The 21,067-nt window shown below is 47.7% G+C and overlaps 1 protein-coding gene across 3 annotated transcripts in view; it reads left to right on the top strand.

Annotated features, from left to right (window-relative positions):
* Positions 1 to 21,067, top strand: part of GREB1 (growth regulating estrogen receptor binding 1) — a 637,715-nt gene that overhangs the window by 33,488 nt on the left and 583,160 nt on the right. Inside the window, exon 1 of one of the 3 annotated variants that reach the window (XM_085610683.1) lies at positions 1,378 to 1,501. The exons of the other annotated variants lie outside the window; for them this stretch is intronic. The gene's annotated coding sequence lies outside the window, so the exon portion shown is untranslated. Of the gene's footprint in view, positions 1 to 1,377; positions 1,502 to 21,067 lie in introns of those variants that run through there. 3 annotated transcript variants of the gene reach the window in all.

The raw sequence follows: 21,067 nt of genomic DNA, 5'->3' as shown, positions 1-21,067 counted from the left end.
GATGTAAAGTGTAGGACTTAAAGGTTAAACAGTGCCGGCATCAAAGATGAACCTCCTGAGATCTCACAGGGGAGCTGTCAATAGGATAAGAGACAACCAAGAGAATGTCTCTCATCCATTCAACTGATCCGGTGTTGGAAGCATGAGATTTAATGGTCGTCGCAAAAAGAGTCTAGCTGAACAAAATGATTGCCCATTTCAGAGGCCACATAAAGATCTAACAGAGTAAGGTCAACCATATAGGTGTCATCCAGAACAAGAGAGAGGTCATCTGGATGGTCAAAAAAAATGATTGCTCAAACTTGGTATAGACTCTCTGGGGGACTTAAAATGTTGTTCATGTACAACCTAGATAGTGAAGTGACTTCCCCCCTCCTCAGGAAGGTATTGTTGTTATATTGACTTTGCTGGATAGTTGTTTATGCTGTATTACTGCATAAATAAGAGATAAAATATAAAATGCATAAAGGCAAAAGTGGCTGCACATCAACATGAAAGAAACTATCCAAATATTTTTGGTCAACCAATCGCTGCATAGATAAACAGTAGGTCATTCTGATAATCACTCTACAGAACCTGGTCCCAGTCTCCAAATTTCTCTTGTACTTTTCTGAAAATCTACGATTTTAATGTATTTGAGGAATTAGAAATTGACATCCTGGTTGTATTTGTTTTTGTATTGATTTCAATAATATTTGAACTAGTTTGTTCTGGCATGTTTTGGCTAATGTATATTGCTGAGACGAAAATGTCTGGGCGTGGACCCATACCCTGAGTGATTTAGACATGCACATGCTTGATGACATATGCCTGCGCATGCTTCTAAATGACGCAGATGCCGTTTTTAGGTCTCGCCTGACCCAGCGCATGCGCTGGTCTGGCGAAACTTTTTGAGAGGGCTCCAAAAAGTGCTACCAGGCCACCCTAGAGCTATAGTGCAAGTGCGCGGGCGCACGCGCCGCGCTTGACCGCGATTACTTTCACTTTCGGCCGCTTTGATGTTTGAGCGCGATCACTTTCGCGGCTGCACGGCAGCTTGGCATAGCCAATAGGTCTCGCTTTTGGGACCTTATAAGTATTTAGTTATGCAACTGTTGCATGGCTAAACACTTATACGGTCCCAAAGGCGAGACCTATTGGCTATGCCAATGCTTGTTTATTTACCAATCGATTTTAGATCAGTAAATAAAAACAAATAAATTAAAGTACCATGAAAGCCCTTTTTTAGGGAAGAGAGCACAACAGCATTTTGCTGCCTAGTCCGGCCATAAAAAATGTTTACTTTTTTTTTTTTAAAAGGCCGCGTGAGTGCAAGCAACAAAGAAGCTTGTGAGGGGTGCAGCAGGTAGTCGATGAGAGGAGGGGAAAAGCAGAACTCGAGGGCGTGGAACAAGGGAGCAGGTGGAGAAGCACAAGAGCGAGAAAGCAACACAGAGAACAAGGGAAAAGCACACGAGGGAGAGCACAACACAGAGTGCTGTGGCGGCAGAGAAGTACATAGGTGAGATAGCTACATGAAGTGTGGTGTGGGAGCAGTGGTGTAACAATAGCCCCCTTAGCCCCAGCAGTGTGGGTGGGCTCGAGCTCCAGGGGGCCCTCTCCAGTACAGGTGGGTCTAAGAGCTTCTGACTGGGTCTGGAGCGTGGGGGGAGCCCTCCATGCACTTTGCAGGGGTACCCATGCCATTTTCGTTATGCCACTGTATGGGAGAGAGAATCACACTAGGGAGACAGCTGGAAAACACATGAACTGTCATGGAGTGCTTACCAAAAAGAAACAAAGTTCCCTAAAAGAAAGCAGTAGAAAGATTAAAGCGGCCAGTCATGAGATTGTTAAAAACCTATGCTCCAGGAGAGGGACAAATACAAAATAGACAAACTGCGACAAGGAAAGCCACCTAATAAGAAGCAAGCCAATGAGATTGACAATTAAGCCAGTCATTGGTAGGCAATGGGCCAGCTGTAAGCACCGGTAAGTTCTTGGCAAGCCTGCAATAAATCATTCACAACTAGACAACTTGCATTGTCTGACAAACTCAACCTTAAAATGCCACATTGTTGCAACAGATAACACAACGAGACTCTCTGCCCACTAACGACCAAATGCAGTGCTAGCGGTCAAGCATCAATGCTGTATCCCTCTCTATCAAATACAAATCAATGGACTTTATAGCTGATCACATTCCAGTCCACTGCAATATTCAAATATAGCGCTCTCTAGTATTTCAGCATTAGGTATTTGAAAGAGAATGTATGTCCTGATTCAGAGTTGGGGTAACAGGTTGTCACTGTCGGCAACCAGTTCCAAAAACCTTTTATTAAATCATAAAATAAATCAACCCACAGCCATCTCCTCACCCATAACATATGACTATGCACTTCCAGAGATGTCATTGAATTGAAGGGAATACTCAAACAATTATACCAAGAGCTATAAAATCTGAGTCAGTGAGAAAGTGACATCTCCCTATTCAATCATTAACTTTCTGTGCATATTTCACATCCATTTCAAATGGGAGCTTCGATTCACAAAGCCCCTTCTTAATCAAAGATATTTATACTGTTTGTTAAGCCCTTGTGAAGTGTAAAAAGAATGTTTAAAAGTGCATCAGTGTAGCCTCTGACCCCATTAATGCACTTTCAGTGTTGTTTTGTGGGCCTTACCTCTTTTATAAGCCTGCATCCACCTTGAAAGTGTATTAATTCTTATGATTTCTTCTGTTCACATATATGTTATAATGTGTGCCAACTGTCACGCACAAGCATCAGTCCCAGGATGCTTGTTTCCGGTCCAGGGAGGACCCGGCTTGGCAGTTTGGGCTGGACTGTTCCCATGAGGAGCTGGGTCAAGACTGATTTGCATATGGCTGGGTGGGGGGAGTGTCTGAAACGTTTCAGCGCACTATCATCCTATTGTGATTGCTTTGTTCGCCCTAAGTTGGCAGGGTATGCCCAGACGTGGGACCCTTGCTCACTTTGCCCCTGGATTCAAGCTAGCCTGGCTGATGAGGGGTGTTAGAGTAAATAACTAAAGAAACTCCCACACGACCTGTATTGCTTCTATGTAGGCCTTCAAAGGCTCCATGAGCTTATTAGGCCCACTTAGAAGCAATACAGGTCATGTGGAAGTTTCTTTAGTTATTTACTGTTTCTTTTCCCCTTTCTCCCAGACCTAAAAGTAGTCCTAGGGGGTACGTTTTTCTTGTTAGTGATGAGGAATGTTTCCCCAAAAACGGTTCCAGGATGCTTGTTTCCGGTCCAGGGAGGACCTGACTTGGAAGTTCGGGCTGGACCGTTCCCATGAGGAATAGGATCAAGACTGATTAGCATATGGCTGGGTCTGCACTGGCGTGAAGAAGTGAGCAGGGGAATGATGATGGATTTAACCCAGATCTAATAGTGACTGGGAGTGATTGAAAAGTTTCAGCGCTCCGTTCATCATCCTATTGTGTTTGCTCGTATAGTATAATGGCCCTTAAGATCCTGTAATGGATCTGTCTAGAGCATTATTTGCTTGGATGTGTGTGTTGTTCTGTCTACTGGAGTTTAAGGTTGTCCGGTTTTCTTTTATGAGGAATCTTTGCCAATTTTGGCCATTGATCACTTGCTTTTAGTGCATAATTATGGCACTGCGGTTCCTTGTTTTTTTTCATATTGTATCCCACCTGTTGAAGTGACCGCCACTGTCCATGACTTAGCAAACTATACAATGCATATGTTCTCCAGGCTATATCCAAACGAATGTTCTAAAATTGCCCAATGTTAGGGACGTCTCTTACACCATACCCATGCTATTAGATTGGCCTTTTGGCATGGGCTGCTGATGGCGCATGAGTGCACAAATTTAGCAATATTCACAGTTTTGTTTAATCTGAACATTTACACTGTGGCTGGTACTGAAAGATGTCTGTGTTTATAATATACAAAATAGTGGTGGCTACGCCAATAACTCCGCACATCTTAAGCCACACAAATAAATTCTGGGAAATCAATATAAGTAGCAGACTGAACTTTGATATGCTGCTTTCCTGGTACAAACACCCTGCCACCTAGGGTGTGAGAGCCAAACCCAGGAGACCCTGGTCGGCATACGAACATCAACCAAAACTATGGAAGCACACAGGAAATCCGAGGTTTTAGTGCACAATCCAATGAAATAATCTTCTTTTACAACATTGAGGTTATGTTGTACGTGATTTATTCATTCACATTCTTTGGTCAAGATGTCATCTCCAGTACTAACAGGCAGCCGACACGTGTTTCGTCGAAAGACTTTCTCAAGGCTTTAGACTAGAGGACATTTGCAATCAATAGTAATGATGACTAGCTCATGGGCAGGAAGAGCCTCACTGGAAAGGACCGGTATGTTGGCAACCTGCGCGAAGCGGGCAGTGAGCTGGGTGGAAAAGCATGGAGCCTTGACAAGCCTCTCAGATATCCGAAAGTAGCGCCTTCCAAATGTAGTCGGAAAAAGTAACCACGGCAGCGCAGGACCGTGATAAGCCTTAAATGATAGGGTGTCTCTGCTGGAACAGGAAAAAGAATATTTTTATAGGCATTAGTTGCCGGCCTAGGTGTGTTGCCCTATCCCTCCTCCCTGTCTCGCTCCCTGCACGTGATCTTCCCCCTACTTTCTGGACTGCGCTCATCTGCACTTACATGTTGCTGTGACTTTTTAGCCTTCTGAAATTGGACAGAAACACAGGAACGGATTCACCATAATCTGATCTGGAGTAAACAAAGGTGCACACCAGCAGGACAGGCCAGGTCAGCTGAACAAACAAATGGCTAATCGTTCTGGGAAGTTTTAAGAGGAAAGCGTCAGTGTAGTGTGTATCCTGCTTTCATAGCAGTGTGCAGGCTACAATTTCTTGTTTACATACATCTCCCTGGCACAGACAGCAGAGAGAAACCGATTTAAGAAGTGTGAATACACAGCTTTGTAAGCCAACAAAAGTCAAATGATTGAATCCCTCTGTAGGTCTTCATGACCGCTGGTTCACCAGCGTGCCGGTGGTACGGGAAGTGACATCACACAACCAGCAGGTGACATCAGGTGACTCTTGCACACCCTAGCTTCTTCAAGCTCTTCCTGGTGGATAAAGAGCCTACTAATCCTTTTTGAAACCTTGATCTAGAAAAACCGAGCACCCTTCATGCGGATTTGTGTTTTGAGCATTCCAACACAGGGACGTGAAAGGACTCAGCTGGTCTCGAGTTGCAGTTTCTTACAAAAGGCTGCAGTGTAAAGGCTCCGGTTTCTGAGTGGTGCTGCTTCACGTTCACTGGGGACTGCTGTAGCTAATTAATAAATGGCAAAAAGTGGGTTCAGTGATTATGCCAAAAAGAAGAGCAAAATAATACATATTATTTTCAGTGATCAAAGAACCGCACTTTTCTAGAGGATCGCCTCGACTTCTAGATGCTGAGACACTGTGCCATTGAAGCCCGAAGCCTGTCTTTTCCCATGCTTTCCATTTATTCTTTACCTTATTACCTCAAAGTACAAATCATTTTCAAGTTCCTCTGCATCAATAGAAATTGGAAGATGGAGCCCTTCATATACAAGGAGAGCTCTACCAGCCTCGAGTGGTGCCCTACACAATGCGAGTACCAGCACGGCGAGTAATTCCCAGTGACAATGGTGATTCTGGCTACCGGCTCAATGGCTTCATCGCTTACATCCCTTCCCTCCTCGCTTAATGTCATCCTCCATGCAGGCAGAGAGACGAAAGAACTTTTGCGCCCACGCCAAGCAGTCATGTGGTGCTAGGCCTCCCCAGGTTGCTGGAGATGGGAAGCAAATCTGTCTAATGAGAGCTGAATACTTAAAACCTGCTTGGAGCCATTCAGGTTTGAGAGTGACTGGGGGCCAGTCCCTGCTAACCAATTAAGTAACCAAATGAAGGCACCGGCCTATGGGCCCCACTCCTTTTAGGGGCCCTGCAACCACAGATCAAAATAATATTGATTTGATCTTGAAAGTAAAATACAATCAAGCTTTTTTAAATTGTTTTCAAAAGACAGAGAATATGAATGGAAGGGGGGGCCCAAAATGTCGACTGCCTAGGGTTTCCACATGGCTTAATCCAGCACTGCTGCGGTCCAACGAGGAGGCTGGTGAATCTGGAGACAGGGGAAGACGGGCACTGGAGAGGGCTAGGACGCGAGCATGCAGCAGTAGCTGTTGGGTGCTCTGTCCCGCTCAGATCCCGCCTCTTCCTCTCATTGTCATCAGTTTGATCAGCCAATGAGAGGAAGAGAAGGCGGGATCCTGGGAGCGCTACTGAGATACTGCCAGGCCTATTGCTGAGATATTTGCTCTCCCTGGATCCTGAAAAACAAGCGTGCATTTGGCTGCGCCGGACTTCTTTCCACGCTGCCCCTCAGACAATTATTGAGTGTACAGGATTGGGTTGAAACTGAAGGTGTCACTGCCAACGTCACGTGGCCAGAGTAGTGTCTGTACCCTGCCACTCTGAACTTCTCACTGCCATGCTTGGCAGTGTTAGAGCAGCGACCAATCTGTCAGTTTTTTCCTCTGTTCTCGGGTTCTGTCCCAAACACCCTTTTGGTCCACCTTCTTAATTGATTCATTAATTCTTTTGTTTACTCACATGGCGTGCATATTTCAAATATTATCACTATAATGCCCCGATTACTTACCGGTAATCTTCATTACTCCGAGTCCTAGTCTTCCTCGCCACAGTATTCACACATGAGCCTCCGGCTCCACACAGAACTCCAAGTAAACTTAAAAGAGCAGCGCTCTAGTCTCCCCTCCCTCCTCCAATATGGCCCCCAGTGGCTTCAGCCAATCCCATAAAAGGATACATACCAACCATCTCGACCTGAGAAACAAAGCCGCAGACATGAAGCCACCACCAGGGCCGGGAGGGAAGGGAAACTATACTGTGGCGAGGAAGACTAGGACTCGGAGTAATGAAGATTACCGGTAAGTAATCGGGGCATTACCTCCTCGTTCAGTCTTCCTCGCCACAGTATTCACACATGAGCCGATACCAAAGCAATCAGCTTCATGCAAGGAAAAGATCACACCAAAAGTGCAGTGAAAAACAAAATGTAATATACAGAGGTACAGCTATCAAAGATAACCGCTCAAGGCATCCCCGCAGTCAGGACAGAAGATGCAAATGAAACAGAACCCCCACCCCCAACCTGGAGGCGGTAATGGGACATGAATGTATGAGGTGAAGACCCAGTAGCAGCCCGGCAAACATCCTCCATGGACACCCCATTGAAGGAGGCCCAAGACACAGCAACAGGGCGGGCGGAACGTCCCTGAACAGGAAGTGAGGGAACCTCAGAAACCGAAGCATACGCCAACAAAATGGCCTCCTAAATCCAGCGACTGATCGACGAGAGGGAGGGTTTCAGTCCCTGACTCGACAAACCATAATTGACAAACAAGTTGTCCACTTTGCCAAAGGAAGACGTGCGCGATAAATATATCAATAAAGCACGACGAACATCCAAGAGGTGCAACAGGGATTCCTCATCCGAGGAAGGATCAGGACAAAGACATGGAAACACCACCTCAGAAGACCTGTGAAAATAAGAATCCACTTTCGGAATGAACGCAGGAGGAGGGCGCCATACCACACGGTCCGACAATACCAACAAAAAAGGAGCAGAACGAAGGAAGGCACCCAACTCACCCATACGTCTGGCAGAAGCAATCGCCATAAGAAACACCACCTCGAGTGTTTAAAAACTTCAACCCCACTGACTCCAAAGGCTCGAATGGAGCCAACCGCAAGGAGCGCAAAACCAAAGGCAGGTCCCAAGGTGGGGGACACATGATAGGACGGGGGCGTCGGAAAGAGAGAGACTGAAAAATCCTAGCAACCAAAGGCGAAACAGAAATCAAAGGGAGGACATGGAATACCTGAATCGCAGCCCACTGAGCCCGAAGAGTCGAAATGGCCAAGCCCAGCACAAATCCATCATCCAAAAAATCCAAAATGCGAGCCAGGTCCAAAGAAGCCACCGACAGATCGCGACACAGACACCAAGAAACAAAAACTATCCCATTGCTTCGCATAGGATTTAAGAGTAGAAGGTCTCCTGGAATGCTGAATGACCCCAGCCACAGCCAATGAACAGCCAGTGCGCATCAACGAATCCCTCTCAAGAGCCAGGCCCGCAGACCCAAGGAATGGAACACAGGCAGAGGAAGAAGAGTACCCAACAGAGGATAAGGAATGAACGGCAAGGCTCACCCCGGAGACACAGCCAATTCCAATAGCAGGGGATACCAAGGTCGACGCATCCAACCCGGAGCAAGTATCATCACAAACGACCCCTCCCACTCGATCTTCTGCAAGACCACCGGAATCAGGGGAACAGGGGGAAAGGCATACAAGAGACCCGTCGGCCAAGGGAACGACAGGGCATCCACTCTCCAGGCATCCCGGCAAGGCATAACCGTGCACGTAACACAAACATTACCATTTGCGAAATCACATAGTTCATGTGACAAGTGAAGCGTCTGCCAGTGAGCAGCCATCTGAGACTGGGAAATATTTCCCAACCGTACTGAAGGAAATACCATTGCCTAAACTGTAGGCTGAGCAAACAGAGAATGACCAGGGAATGAACACCTAATCCACAGATTAAGAGTCTAAGACCTTACCCAACAGGCCATAGTGACTCTGTTTACCACAGGGCTCTGGAAGCCAAGCATGGGCAGCAGGAGAATACACCCAAATACCAAGGCACAGCGCCCCAAAACCGTGGCAGCAAGCCACCCCACCGTGCAACAAAACACCAGAGACGGTGCCACAGAGAGGAAGGAAGGGAACACCCTACCACCTCACCAGATCAACCGAATGAAATCAAGTCAACAACGGGTGAAGAACTCCCCACACAAACAGAATCCCCAACAACCTTGCGAAGGTGACACTAGAAAAAGAGGTTAACACAAAACCTCGAGGAGCAAGAAGCACCAACCACTAGGCCACAGCGAAACACGCACAAGGGAAGGCCCAACCAGGGCCCCACAAAACGCCAAAAAAACACACATGGCCATACCGCGAGACGGAAGCACCCCCCGGGATTAAGGGGATCCTGTGCCATGGGGCCAAGGAGGCCAAAAACCAACCGCACAGCGGAGAGCCACATTCCTGCTTCAACACAAACACAAAAAAAAAACAACACAGCGCCTCCGCCCAACACAGAGTCCCAAGCCCCAGTAGGGACTCGGGAAATGGGAAAGAAACCGACAAGGAAAGAAGGCCACATCCCATTCCGGTTGGGCACCCACAGAAGCAGCCGTGGGAAATGACAGGTGCCAACAGCAGCCCGCCCCCAACAGAAACCTAGCCGCAAACCTGATAAAGCAGATTGTGCAAATCCGCCATCCTAGGACACCTAGACAGCATCAGCAGGAGACTAACCCCTGCCCAACCAGACACATGTCCCACACAGGCACATGACCAACCCTAGAGCCATAGCTCGTGGTACCCCAAGACATAATAAAAATCCACCCCCACCAGGGCGGACAACAACAACAAAACATCGAAACGAAGAGAATCAATGGGAATTGAACCAGTAACCGTGAGATTAAGAGCCTCAGACTTGAACCAATAGGCCACTGAGACTATTGGAACCTTGAGTGCCCGTAGGAGACTCGGCGCTGAACAACAGACGTCCATTGACACCCAACTCAGCGACACTCACGAAATCGACCCCAGGAGGACGAAAGGCCAAAGAGGACCCGCTGGGAGGGCCAACCCGTAACTATGAGTGCAAACAGAGGGTCCCACAACGGAAGCAGTAGCGCACAAAGACAAGCAGCAGGGCAGAACCGCAACAAAAGCAGTACACAGAAACCCAACAAACAAAGCACAAACATGCAAACTGTCAGGACCGACTACAAAAGGGTAAAATGGGGGAAATCAACCAACGAAAGGTGTCAGGCAAATACCACAGTAACAGGTGCCTAAAACCCCCCAGGAATGCAAATATGCAAAGCAACAGAAGAACACTCACCCAGAGGACGCAGGTCCCGTGGCACAGCACAACGAGACGTCAGAGTCAAAAAAACGACAGGCAGCAGAAGTGTCTAGTCAAACAACACACGCACACAGACGTAAAGCACGAGTCTGTGTCGTAGCGTGAGAGAATGGAGCGCGCATGCGTGCGTGCAAGACACAACAAACGAAAAACACGGCCAGACAGCGATGTGGGTAATGAAAGTTTTAGAGTGTGAGTGTTCGCCATCTTATGACACTTTGACAGCACAAGCGGGACTTGAACCCGTGTCCTGTGAGACCCATTGCACCCAGAGGTACAAGACTTACCGTTGAGCTGTAGCTCCAGGCTAATACCGAAAGAAACCCACAAGGACATGAGCCAAAAAAGGAGTTGATGCACACGCCAATAAAGTAAATGCATAATTGCAAAAGAGTCAGATGCAGCACACAGCTTCCATTCTTCTTAATTTATTAGCGAAGTTCTTCCACTCCCAACGCTGTGAATTTGGTTTACATGCGTTTGATTGTGTGCAATTTTATTGTTAGCGCCATTTGCCTTACACACCCTGTGATTCGTCGTGTAAGGACATGAGCCACTCCAGGGTCACAAATACTGTACAGAACCACGTCCTCCAAGCGCGCGCCCCTGAACCCAGGAACGGGCGAGCGGGCAGCAACATTGGGACCGGGAACGCCAGAGGCAAACATAGCAGCGCGCGGCACCCGGGAGGGAGCGCGCGCCCACCCGGGCCCGGGGGAGCCATATGGAAAACCAGCCCCCGGCGCCTGCCGGGTCTGGTTTCAGGGCAACAAAAGCCAAAGCAAACGTAGCACCAATACACACCAGGGATAATTGGAGCCCCGCAGCTGCCAGCGCCGGCCCCATGGAAGCAGCAGTGAATGCAGGCCAGGAGGCAGCCGTGGAATCAGCAAGACAGGCAGCGCGGCTACCGGGGCAGTAAAGGAGAAGCCTCGCCGGACACAAGAAAGATCTGTAGCAAGCCGGTGCAGCCGTGGTCGCCAGGAATGCAAAGACGTAGCAAGGCACAACAACAGAGAAGCCAGAGGCGCAGCACACAGTGAACAAACAAATACTCTGCCCACATGGAAGAGGGGACATACAGACCCCTTTGTCCAGCCTCCTGTACACCCAGGGCTTGCTAAAGCAAAACCCAACCGGTCCAGACCAGACACCGGGGGAAGGAAGGAGGACGGCCCAGAGCACCAACACGGCCTTGGCAGCAGGTAGGAATGTGACCGGGAGCCTCCGGCCCCCAGAACAAACGGACCCGGCCGCGCTACGTCCGCTCAGCAGGACGCGCGGTCGGGAAAGGATACAAATACCCCCCAGCAGGTATGAAATACCAACCGCGACAGCGGTAGCAGGACTCGAACACCACTGGAAAACGCCCCGGCGCGCTCCCATAACACACATAGACGAAATCCCAAACACAAACGCCACGAAAGTCCGCTGAAGCAGGACCAGAGGCGTGAAGGCAGAAGAAGGGGGAAAAGAAAAACCAATAACAATATATACAAACAACTACTTCCCCCAAACTTAATACCCAAGGGCAAAAACGGGTCTGCTCAAGCAGGACCCCAGCCCCACTTACCTGACCAGCAGGCAACACAGCACTCGGAGAAGTGCAGAAAAAAAGAACAGGTCGAGATGGTTGGTATGTATCCTTTTATGGGATTGGCTGAAGCCACTGGGGGCCATATTGGAGGAGGGAGGGGAGACTAGAGCGCTGCTCTTTTAAGTTTACTTGGAGTTCTGTGTGGAGCCGGAGGCTCATGTGTGAATACTGTGGCGAGGAAGACTGAACGAGGAGGTAATGGAATAGCAAGGTATTCAACTGGGGGTCCCTAAACACGTATTTTTTCCAGTTTTTTTTCTCTATGCCTTCAGCCTTAAGCCTTTTCTCTATGAAGCGTCCTGCGGGATGTATAACATCGTTTTTGCCCTCTGCTTATTAAATTAACAGCTTTAAATCCCCCTTCTGAATGATATGAGCTGTTAATCACCCGCAGTGAAAATAAAGGTCTAAGCAAGTCCAACGAAGGGGAAAGGCGGCAACCCCGCCAGCCTGTGGGCAATAAGGCCCGTAGCACCCGTTTTATTGTATGTTTTATACCCCCGCGTCACACTCTCACTCGGCCTCGAATGCAGGGAAGCAACATATGTTCCGGCCAGCATTGTAAGCATCCCGGCGGCGCGGCCAATCCCGCATTCCGCAGAGGGTCGGACGGGCCTTCTATCTCTCTTGGGAGCATCTGTATGGACATTTCCCCAAAACGTCTCAGTGTTGTAGCGAGAAAGGTCAACCCTGCTGCAGCCTACCTAAAGTAAAACAAATATGGTTTGAAATTATCTCCTTTGAAAATGTCACGCGCCTGTTATGGTCGGCACTTTCAATGCAATATGAAAACGTTCTTGGTAACACAACTAGGTTTGTGTTCCTAGTTTTGGGAGCTCCTGTTGCTGGCTTACTCGGATTCCTGTCTAATTAGTCTCCTTGACAACCATTGGCCGTGTGTCCCTTATCTCGGGCCGTCCCGTGCCGGAGTGTTGCGTCTCTAGCTCCAGGGGTTGCGACGGTCGGGGGAGGGGGAGGGGCAGGGGGCTCTGGGGCGGTTGGTGCTCAGTGTGAGCATCGCAGCGACACTTCCTTCTTAGTTTGTCGTGCTGACATAAGCCATTAAAGATGTACGAAACAGAGCGACTGGAAACACGGTTACAACAGACGCGGCATTGCTGTAAACGCTCAGGGTTAATTATATGTGTATATATTAATCGCTATCGTGTTGACAAGCGTGGCTGTGGAAGGCTGGGCCATAAGACGGCATTTCGAGTAAGCTTGGGAACTAATTTATTCTAAAAATAAGAATCTTTCTAGCAGTGGAACAGCCTTAACGGGCTATTTTGAGTCCAAGAAGTAGTACTGGCGGAGTATACTTTAAACATATTTTTTTGCAGTTTTTATATAGCAAGAACCCCAACTGAAGATATCGGAGGCTTTACATAAGCAGAAGTTACATTACACAAAGACACATTTATTTTTGGTAGGCAGGGGGAGGTTAAGTGATTTGCCCAGAATGTCAGGATTCCTGACGCATCTGGTCAGTCCTTGCGCCATGAAGCGCCGTTGTGTAAATATGGTGCATCGATGGTGTCCCTAGGAAGGCGAAATTAAAAGTTCGCATCGCTGTCTTTCCCCAGCGATGCAGCACTTTTCATAAATGAGGCCCATTATTACAGAAATGCAGTGCCTTTGCAAATGTGCCCCAATATTTCGATCCATACATCTATTTCTATATATGCTAGCAATCGCTCTCGTTTCCTCTTTCGCTCATTCTTTGCTTCATTTTGTTTCTCACCTTTACTTGCCAGTTGTGGCTTTAAAGGATGGCACGGTGAAATGATCTCTGAAATGCAAAGTCGGCACTTACAGTAGTTTACAGGACAATTTCACATTAGTAGCAAGCAAACGTTTAACCTTAATTGACAGAAGTTATGTAACTGTGCTTTTGAACAGACACTGCTGGCCTAGAAAGATGAAAGGACACATCTTCACATGAGTATTACTGTGAAATAGAATAACAGTCACATACAGTGAATTGTAATTACAACTGTATTTATACAGCGCTTCCTACCCCTGACGAGGCGTCAAAGTGCTTTTTTGGCGAGTAGCACGCTACTCCGGAACCCAAAAGGAACTAGTGGTGAATCGGTCCTTAGAACAAGTACAGCAGTGCTTAATTTGAGCCAGTGGTTGCAGGTGGTGCTACCTGAACTCATTTTTGAGAACCAGCATTTTTTTTTCCTCAAAAAACTTTGATTTGGAGCGAAAGAGAAAAAGAAAGGGGGAAAGGAGAAGGAGGAGAAAGACTGAAAAACCGTGGCAAATGGAGAATGTAGGGATGAAGAGAACCTGTAAGAGAGAGTTAAAGAGGCAGGGCGGCTCTGGAGGTAGATTAAAGAGGCATGAGGTGGAACCAAGACCAAGCAGACATGTTATTCTGCACCCTGAATTCGAAAACGTTTGCCTAGAACTTCTGAACAAAACTGAATCAGATGTCTGGTACTGTATGCGCAAGGAGAAGAAATGTTGTTGATTGTGTAGTTACTGGGTGTGAACTATGGCCCACATTTTCAATTTTTGCCAAATATCAAAGGAATGGTCGCTATTTTCATACATTTCCTGTTCGCCAACATGTTGGCTGATGTTTTTTTTGCATGTGGAATTGCTAAAATTGTATTGTGGCATTTGTGTTGTGCCTCAGACTCGTGGCGAGGCCTCAAGGCTCTTCTGCGTGGTCCAGTTAGATCTAGCGTAGGTGTTGTGCATGGTTGAGACAGTGACCTATGTGGAGAATGTTTTAGGCCAATGTTCTCAGTAGATGTGGATCTGAGGTGAATTGTATCAGAATGCTGAAACACAAATGTAATGTAATGTAAAAATGTAATGTAAAAATTACTTATAAAGCGCGGCATTCACCGGACGGTTTCTTGGCGCTATTCACTTTATTCAACCAGAGGCAGAAGCAGAAAGCGAGGAAGGAGAGATTTATGAATAAATACCGAGAAAAAGGTAGGTTTTTAGAAGGGACCTGAAGTGAAGATGAGAGGGAGAAAGTCTCAGTTCCAGCGGTAGAGAATTCCAGAAGGAGGGTGCCAAAAAGGAGAATCTGAGACCACCGTGTTTTTTGCGCTTGAAGCGGGGAGTCTGAAGGAGCGCAAGATGAGAGGAGCGGAGATTCCTAGAGGGGGTATAAGAATGCAAGAGGGAGGAAATAAAGGAGGGACCGGTGCCTGCCAGAGATTTATGGGTCAGGCAACCAAGTTTAAACTTGCAGCGCTCCGAAATAGGAAGCCAGTGGAGGGCCTTGAGGAGAGGACGGACGTGGTGATGTTTGGGTTGGTGGTAAATAAGGCGAGCTGCTTGATTCTGAATCAGTTGTAATCTGTTGATTTGGTATTGTGGGATGCCAACGTACAGGGCGTTGGCGTAGTCAATTCGAGAGATGACTAGTGCCAGTAGTACCAAGGTGAGGGCTTCAGTGGTCAGAAAGTGGGCAATTTTCCAGATCTTCCGGAGCTGGAAGAAGCAGGAGGACACAGTGGCACTGACCTGATGCTGCATTGAGAGGTCTTGGGAGATGTAGACCCCGAGGCTTTTCACTTTATCAGCAGGGTGGGGGGGAGGGCCGAGGGAAGAGGGCCAGAAGGTGGAATTCCAGGGATTGGAAGGGCCGCCGACAAGAACGAGCTCCGTCTTGTCGGGATTGAGTTTAAGATGGTGAGTGCTCATCCAATTACTGATATGACAAAGGGTGGACTGGAAATCTTGAGCCGCTACGTCCGAGGAGTCGAGATTGAAGACGAGCTGTATGTCATCTGCATAGTTAAATGCAGTGACATTCCTACCGCGGAGGGAGCGGATCAGGGGGGTGAGGTAAAGGTTAAAGAGAAGGGGTGACAGGGATGAACCCTGCGGGACACCGCAGGTGACTCTCGTCTGGTTTGCCGTAAACTGAGAGAGACGGACCGATTGATGGCGGTCTGCAAGGAAGGAACAAACCCAGTTAAGGGCCGTCCCGCTGATGCCTGCCTCTTTGACACGGTCGACTAAGATGGTGTGATCGACCGTGTCAAAGGCCGCTGACAGATCTAAGAGCACCAGGGCTTGACTGATATTGGAGTCAGCGCCTCTACGGAGTTCCTCCATAACAGAGAGGATAACCGACTCTGTCGAGTGGGCAGGTCTAAACCCAGCTTGCTGGGAGTCTAAAAAATTGGAGTCCTCGATAAAGGAACTGAGGACGCTGGTCACGTGCGTCTCGAGTACCTTGCTCAGGTAAGGCAGGAGGGAAATGGGGCGGAAGTTGCCCAGGACCGTGGGGTCGGCGTTGGTTTTTTTTAATATGGGGATCACTTCGGCGTTCTTGAACTGGCTGGGGACCACACCGAGCAACAAAGAGTTGTTCAGGAGGGCCAGTGGGGGGCCAGGGCAGGTCGAAAAAGCGGTCCGGAGAATTGCCGGGGGGCAGCAGTCTGTGGGGGAACCGGATGAGACTTTGTGGAGCAGGGGGAAAAAGACTTCATCGGATATAGGAGGGAGCTGTGTCAGGGAGCGAGAGTTGAGAAAGGGAGCGGCCTCTGGGGGGGACATTGCTGGGGACCTGGAGGAAATACTGTTTTTGATTTTACTGATTTTGTCTATGAAAAATTGGTTAAGGGAATCACAGAGTGCCTGAGAGGGGAGGGGTTTGATGGTCACTCTATCCGGGTGTGAAAGTTCCTCCACAATCGCAAAAATGTCTTTAGATTTTTTCACAGAGTTGAGAATTTTTGTGGAAAGATAGACAGATTTTGCAGTTGAGATTGCATGTTTGTATTCTCCGGATAGTTTGAGGAAATGGACTTTTTCTAAGGGGTCGTAGTTTCGACGCCAGCGACGCTCAGCTTGGCGAAGTCCCAGTTTGAGGGATTTGAGGCTGTCGGAGAACCAGCGATGGGCGTCGTGAGGGCGCTTAGTTCGGATAGACTTAAGGGGGGCGACTATGTTGCTGGCAGATTCCAACCAATCGACGAGTGCGGCTTCCTGAGAGTCTGGAGGGCCTAGGCCGGGTGGAGCCGAGGATGTTAGGGAGGAGAGAAAAAGGTCAAGGTTGGCTTTATTCCAGTTACGGGCCAGGAGGCTAGCGCCTCGACTGCGAGGGGGCGGTGGGGGGACCAGAAGAAGGAAAGAGATTAAGGAATGGTCCGACCAGGGGCAGGGGAGGATCGTGAGTGATATGATTTCAAGGTTGTAAGTCCAGACCTGATCTAGGGTGTGGCCTTTAGAATGGGTAGCTGTGTGGACGTGCTGACGGCCATTGAGGCTGCTTAATAAATCGGTGAAGGCCAGAGAGTGGGGGCTTTCATGTGGGTCAGATGGCCAATAATTAAAGTCTCCTAAAACCAGGAGTTTGTAGTTATTGAGTGTAAGCTGGGATAGAAGATCGCCAAAGAGGGAGGGGAAATTGGGCATGGGTTGAGGGGGGCGGTATACCAGAACACAGGTAAGCGGGGACACCGAGGATTCGAGTCTGATAACCAGGCAGTCAGCCTGGGGAATGGTGAGTAAAGAGAGGGAGGAGAATCTGAGAGAGAGTTTGATAATAGCGGCTACGCCGCCTCCGGATTTGCCAGCTGGTCGGTTGGCTTGAAGAATATAAAACCCTGGAGGAATAGCTGCCAGGATGTCGGGGGAGGAGTCCTCATTCAACCAGGTCTCAGTTAGGAACAGGATGTCGGGGCGGTCTGAGTCCAGAAGGTGGTATATATCATGTTGGTGGCTGATAAGAGACCGGGTGTTGAGGTATGCAACTGCTAGCTCCATGTTGACAGGTGACTGGGCAGGCCGGGTGATAGAGGATGGGAAGGAGGCAGTGCGCTCAGGGGTGATGGAGGATGGAAGGGCCCTGAGCTCTGGAAAAACACTACGAGCGTTGAGAATCCCCAGTTGGAGGAGTTTTGAATGGCTGGAGAGGTCTAGCGGCCAGTGAGAGTGTAATGCAATCAAGTCCCTAGGGGCGTAGGAAGTGATTAGGGCAGAGTGACGGGCCCCGGGCCCCTGCCGGCCGCGGACGGGCGCAGACGGGCTTGCCTTAGGCGCGCCTTCGGCGCGCATTCGTCGCGCCCGCTGCGCTCGTCCGCTGCGCTGCCGGGGGTGACACATATTATATACCAGTGAAGGAGAGGGTTAGGAGGGGGCGTGGCCTGCGCGAGTGGGCGTGGCCTAAGGCTCCCGGCGGAATGGCGGCAAGAGCAGTTCAAACACCAGATATGCCAGGGGTGAGTGCCAGCACACAGGTAAAAATACACACAATACACAATTTTTAAAAGAAATACAGCGAAGAGCGCTACTCCCGGCTGTGCCTCAGGAGAGCAAAGTGAGTCTGGGGGTGGCGCTTGTAGTCAGCGCTTTAAAAGCAGTCCTGGCGGAGGGGGCGTGGCCTGCGCGAGTGGGCGTGGCCTAAGGCTCGCGGCGGAATGGCGGCAAGAGCAGTTCAAACACCTCACCCGAGGCAGCGAAATCTACGCTGTGCGGGGGGTGTCCGAGCCAACTGGAGGAGATATGCCAGGGGTGAGTGCCAGCACACAGGTAAAAATACACACAATACACAATTTTTAAAAGAAATACAGCGAAGAGCGCTACTCCCGGCTGTGCCTCAGGAGAGCAAATGATTGGTTGTTAACTCATTTTGTAGTGCTAAATTATATTGTATGGTTTTTTTTATAGAGCGATCTATAATATTAATCCTCATCATCATCAATCTAATGAAATTCAGGGTAGTGGTGGTCACAATAGTGAAATGCCTAAGATTGATTCACACAAAAACTGATATAGGCTGTCTTACGAGCACATACGTTGTCCATTTTAGGCTTGGTATGATACTGTAGCAATGAATTGCCCCTAATTCTTTTTTGTTTAGCTAGATAGTTGTTTAGTTCATACATTCATTTATAACTCACTAACATGACGTAAGTACCAAGTCACACCACAGGTAGGATAGCGAGTGGAACTCTTAGTAACAGCATTAGGCTTAAAGGTTGAACGTGGCGGCAAGGCGAAGGCCGTACAGCGGTCCCACAGATACACCATTAGGATTGGAACATCCCCTCTAATCCAACGTGATCTATGTTCATTATAGTAACAAGATTGAATTAAGGCATCTGTAAATGCTTTGTAGGGGTTGAATGCCCAAACAGGCAACACTGAAAAACTGGCTTTATTCCCATTTGAAAGGACACAATCAAGATACATGATTTGCTTGTGCTGTATTGTGTTTAATAGATGACGAGACTGAACTGAATATGAATTATTCTAATAGTCATTTGGTCTTTAGTAACACTGAGAAGTGTCTTCCTTTACTGTGTAGATGAGTCGTTGTTGAAAGAATGTGTTCCAAAACACCATCTATTATATCAAAGTAAATACAGCTAGGGATGCTGTTGGGACTTTTTCGCAATGGCTTATGCACCAGTTTGTACTAAGATGAATGCAAACCCGCTGCCCTGACCCACTGATTTCTAATACGCCTAGTCGATGATCTTTTAAATGTGAAGTCACCATATACGTCAGGTTACTAGGTGACTCAATGCCATCAGGGAAATCAGGTCCTTTTCTGAGGTTAGGTGTGCTGGTCCACTTCGTTTTGTTGAAATGAGTCAAGACTGCAACTTCCAGAATACATTGGAGTGTGATGGAAAGTCCCTTGAGGACTTTACGTCTTCTGGTGGCCATATATATGATTACAATGAAGCGGATCTAGCAGTCCACAAGCAGTCGCAGCACAGGTTTGAAACTCTCAGTTAACCAGAGGTATATGATGACCATGTGCTTGTAAGCAGTGCTTCACTGTAGGATGTATGTGATGTATTCTGTCCTTTCATTCTGGTAATTGTTGGTGATGTGTGCACTGCATAAAGAATTCCATGTACGTACTCAAGTGCAGGCATACACTTGAAATGTAAAAAGTATGTGATGATGGTATCTAAGTAGTAGATAAGTGATATCATGCAGTTCAAGTTTGTTGGTTCCTGCACCTTGTCCTCCGTCAAGAGACATACCTACGTCTAGAATTTGATAGCACATTGAAACAAGCATTTTTAATGCAGTAGGTCTCGCATTTGCGAGAGTTTAAGCTATTAGCATTGTACATGACAATGCCTTTTATTTACCTGTTATGATAATTAACACATAAATAAAAGGCATTGTCATTTACAATGCCAATAGCTCAAATTATCGTAAAAGCAAGACATCAACTGCCACGGGCCCCTAGGTGAGGCACAGTTATTTATTTTAAAGATTTGGTGTCGAGACACTGAAACTACCCTACTCATTATTCATACAATAAACAGAATGGTTTATTTTCCTTTAAGTCATTCAGAAATGTCTCCCACTTGTCATTCGCCACTTTACTATCCTGACATAGTCTAAAAACGATAAGGTTAGGACACCAAGAGGCATATGTACAAGCCCCTATAGCCACGGGAACATCACTTTTTGTGACGTTCCTGTGGCGATAGGGGCCTTACCTTATGTACAAGGCAGCGTTAAGCCACTCAACGTGGCTTAACACTGCCTTGTACATAAGGCACCCTTTCACGCTATGTTTAGCGTAAAAGGGGCGTGCAGTGGGTGTTGTGGTAGGTGTTCCACCGCAACAGCCATTATATTTGATGCTGCCCTCTCTGTACAAGGGGGGCGTACATAGGAGGCAGCGCCAAAATTAAGACCAGGAAAACCCTGGTCTTAAGTTGGCGAAACAAAGAGGAATGCATTATTTCTCCTCGTTTTTGCGTTTTTCCATGTGTGCTGCCTTGCGCAGCACACATGGAAAAAGCAAAATGCCATGGATTGTTTATGTACAGGAACTTGTCACTTCCTGTGCATAAACAAACCTTTTAAAAAAATGCCATTTTGTAACTTTCATGTGTGCTGCACGAAGCAGCACACATGAAAGTTACAAAGTGGCATTTTAAGATTGTTTATGTGCAGAAAGGGACACCTTCCTACACATAACCAATCCTCCCCTGCTCACTGACACCCTTGCACTCTGGTGCAAGAGTGACTGTGTTGGCGCTAAGTTGTTAAACTTAGCGCCATCCCAGGGCGAAACGCAAGGCTGCACCACATTCTTGTCAATATGGTGCAGCCTTGTGTTTCCAAAGTGGCGGAGCGTGTCGTTAAGCCAGGAGGCTAACGAAATATCTTAAAGTTTTATTGCATAAGTGGGAATGTATGTATCAGTATTGAATGTTCCTATAGCCTGCTCTAGTTCTAATACCCATCAACGCCACAGGCGTACCTCAGATAATTTGTTACCTCGCAGATATTTTGCAATAAGGTGGCAAAGGCCTTCTCAGATAAATTTCTTATGATGAGAAACACCATTAAGGAGAGTGCTAAATCTAATGATGGTACTACTGATTTGTATGGTCTCTTTCTCTCGCTGGATGAAATGTTGCCCCTTTTCAGGCACATTAAGCATACAAACGTGCTGTTAGAAATGGGGTTT

The sequence above is a fragment of the Triturus cristatus genome, chromosome 6 (assembly GCF_964204655.1).
Source record: "Triturus cristatus chromosome 6, aTriCri1.1, whole genome shotgun sequence".
Taxonomy (NCBI): domain Eukaryota; kingdom Metazoa; phylum Chordata; class Amphibia; order Caudata; family Salamandridae; genus Triturus; species Triturus cristatus.
This window is presented reverse-complemented; position numbering and strand designations above follow the sequence as displayed.